This window comes from Gekko japonicus, unplaced genomic scaffold (genome assembly GCF_001447785.1).
Source record: "Gekko japonicus isolate JY-2015 unplaced genomic scaffold, Gekko_japonicus_V1.1 scaffold8132, whole genome shotgun sequence".
In the NCBI taxonomy this organism is placed as follows: Eukaryota; Metazoa; Chordata; class Lepidosauria; order Squamata; family Gekkonidae; genus Gekko; species Gekko japonicus.
In genome coordinates this window covers 7,806-11,391 of record NW_015173372.1, presented here as the reverse complement: position 1 = coordinate 11,391, position 3,586 = coordinate 7,806, and the positions used below count along the sequence as shown (strand labels likewise).

General features: G+C 47.0%; 1 long non-coding RNA gene across 1 annotated transcript; it reads right to left on the bottom strand.

Moving 5' to 3' along the window:
• Positions 1 to 575: 575 nt before the first annotated feature.
• LOC107120222 lies at positions 576 to 2,086 on the bottom strand. The gene is made up of 3 exons (XR_001482822.1): positions 1,967 to 2,086; positions 1,800 to 1,862; positions 576 to 645 (listed from the first exon to the last, which is right to left on the bottom strand). It is a non-coding gene; the product is annotated as an uncharacterized LOC107120222 (long non-coding RNA).
• Between the last annotated feature and the right edge of the window lie 1,500 nt (positions 2,087 to 3,586).

Below are 3,586 nucleotides of genomic sequence, written 5' to 3'. Positions count from 1 at the left end.
TTTCTACAAAAAGAGCCCTGGATGATCCATTAGTTTTTAATTATTAATTTTAATAATTTTTGGGAGCAGAGGTGAGATTTGAACTGGGGGACTTTCTAGCTCACAGCTCTGTCTCTCAGCCACTACACTATACTAGCTCTGGCTTTTTCCTAAATTCCTACAACCTTCATCTACACTACTGCAGTACTCCTTCTGAAACAGCTCAGGATGGCCATTCGTATGCATCAGAGGGGAAAAGACAATGGCTTGCCTAACTCGGCCAGGTGAGTTCATAGCTCACCTGAGATTTGAATCCAGTCCTGCGTCTCAGTCTCCTAACTCCAACATGACACTAACTCCCCAGTGCCAGTCCCAATTTCCTGCCTCATCTCAGTTCAACAGATACTCCAGTTCCCACTTTGGCAGGGCCCTGCGTTCCTGTGGCCTAGTATGAACTCAAAGGCTGGCCGTCCTCACAAGACAAGGCCTTATTCCCATGAGGTGATCTTACTACATCCATTTGGCATGGCAAACTTTTTTAATATGCCCTTTCTCTCACAGCCAGAGCTGTGGGTCCCCACCCTCCTCTGTCTAGAGTGACTTACGCTGTAGCGGGCCAGAACATAGGCGCCAGCCCCCACTCCGATGCCAATGATGCTGGTGAAGCTGCAGGAGGGAAAGGAGGAAGGTCGAGTTACGAAACATACAGAGAAAGCAGGAGCTCCCAGACCCCCCTTGAGATTTTCAAATGGTTCTAATGTATATATATTTATCTTGTGCCTCCATAACCCTCTTCTGAAAATATACTTAAACAAAAAAAGATGACCCATAAGCTTACACAGCAGTGATAATAACAGCACATACAAGGAGGAGAGGCTGGCTTTTAATTTTGAGGACTGCAACAAGTCGCAACTTGCCGGCTGCGTCCACAGCTCTAGTGGGTGGGAAGGGACAAGACGGAAGGTAACTGGGCACTGGGGGGCGTTCTTTGAGCTTTAAAAGGGGAAAGGAGTGAAAATACATCCAAGTAGCTTTAAAAAGGGCTGGGAATGAGCAAGGGTCTCCTTGACTAGAACAATGCTCTGAGAGTAGGGTTGCCAGCACCCCTGGGGGTGGGGGACCCCCCCCAGCAGGCAGTGCTTGCTGCCTCTTAGCTGGCCAGTGGGGGGGGGGGAGAAATGGTGCCAAAATGGTCATGCCCAGAGCAATGTCAGAATGTCGCTGGGGGACACCGGGGATGCTCTAGTATTTGAGTAAAACTCTACTGTTAAATGCCTTAATGCCAGAGTGTCACCTGCTTCGCACTGACATCACTTCCAGTGCGTGCAGGAAGTGACACCAGAATGTTGTCGGTGGGGGCTCCAACCACCCACAAACTCCCCCCCCCCAGCACACACTGGTTGCTGGAGGGAACTTGGCAACATTATCTGAGAGCACAGTGGAAGTCTATTGTACGAAAACATGGAACAGGTTAAGATTCCTTCAGCAGGTCAGCAAGAAGCAATAGGTATATCCCACCCGACCGTGACATCTTTATATTGGGAAAGCGGTACCTGTCGAATTCCTTCTAGTCAAGTAGCTGCTAAATACCCTGAACCTCACTCAGGAAAGAGGCACTAACCTTAGCAGGAGTGCAGGAAAAAATTAGACCTCTCCCCGAATTACTTTGTGGGATGTGTGTATTCTGATTTTACCTTCCGGACTGAGCCGCTCCCTTTTGCGATGCTGATGGGAGACCCAAATTGCTCCTTGCCAGATGATGTTCTCCCATCACCCCACCACCACCACTCCCCCCACCACATCATCCCGCCCAGACTCACTTGACATATTGCAGGATGCAGGGGATCATGTCAGCGAGCTGGTCCAGTGAGGGATACTGATACCTAAGCAAAGAAGCAGAAAACGGGGGCTGCGTTAGACAGCTGGGCAGGGTCCCCATCACACCCAACCATGAGGGTGGGACGGGAGTGGGGGCTGGAAGGCTCACCCCAGAGGAAAGGCCGGGGCGCCCTCCTCCATGCCAGGCGCGTCCACATGGATCACCACGAAGTTCTTTATGATCTCTTGCATGTCCTCAAAGTGGAAGAGGGTGTCGAAGCACGAATGATCTGGGTGGGGACGGGGTTGGGGAGACAGAAGAAGGGGGTGTCAGGCTAGTAAAGGGCAAGAGGCAGCGTGGTCAGACTGGCAAGGCCCGGTATAGATATATTTTTTTCAAGGGACAGCCTTATTTGTCAGGAGCCGCAGTGATGCGGGTGTCAGATTTAAGGTTATTAAGAACCAAAAAGATTATTATTGTCAGATAATATTGTCTAATATTATTATTGCAATAACCGAGTCTATGTGTAAAGTTTATGCTTGACCACTGAAGAAGGCCAGTAGGCCGAAACGCATCTGTTTTAGGGTTGCATAAGGTCCTAATTTTGAAATATTGTATGAATTGTAGTCTTATTGACGCTATGTTTGGGCCTATAATTGTTTTTAAAAGAATCTGTAATAAATACATGTATTTTTGTATAATTTGCATCATTTATTTATCGATGTTTTATACTTAGGGTTGCCAGGCCCACAGTCGAGGTGAGGTTTCCCCCATTTTGGGGGCTCCAATCTGCCGCCCACCAGCTGGTCAGTGGGGGAAGCCCTACCACAAACAGCCCTCTCATGCGCCGATGTTGTCAGTGCAATGACGTCACATGGAAGTGACGTTATCACACTGGGCACATCATGTGGTGGCACTCTAGCATTTTCCAAAACTCTATGGTAACCATAGAGTTTTGACCAAAATGCTAAGAGTGTTGCCACACAACATGTCTGACATGATGACGTCACTTCCACATGCAGCAATGTCGCCCCAACCTCCCCATTCCTGGTAGGCTCTCTCCCATCCTCTGCTAGCCGGGTAAGTAGACCTGGCAACCCTATTTATACTTATTGAAATTAATATTAACCCCCTTATTTTGTATCCAATTAACCTTTTTGATTCTTAATTCATTTTTTTTGGCTTAGGTTTTTGTTCCCTTCTTTGTTTCTTCTATTGCTTGTCAGATTTAAGGTGCCACTGAAGAGTGGCGAACTGTTAAGTTCTGTATACGAGGCATCTTTCGGTTTTTCTCCCTCAGGTGTCAAAATCTCTCGGGAGTGTTCAGAGTGGCAGGACTTGTAAGGAATGCCAGTGTTAAGGAGAAGGAGACCCTCATCTTGTTAGAATAAGGGGACAGTTGGCCCAGACGAAGGGGCAGGCAAATTCCACAATGGAGTACCATTAACATAAGAAGCACAAAAGCAAATATCATACCCATTTTAAAATTAGAGTTTGACACTGGAACCTGTGAGGCTGAAAATGTCAAGATCTGAATCCATGTTTTTTTGACTTAGGAGCAAGAAGTGGATCTTTCGGGGCACGATCTTTTAAGCAGAGGAACCTACAGCCAAAAAGTAGGTCAGAGTGCAGAAACTATATGCTTGCAAGATGCAAGATTTGAGAGCCATACCCTATGTTAGTTTATTACAGAAAAAGACAAAAGAGAGTCTATGCACTCGACAGAATTTTCGGTTTGGTTTTTTACTCTGACCTCAATTTGAGCTTCACACAAAAGATGCAGTTCTC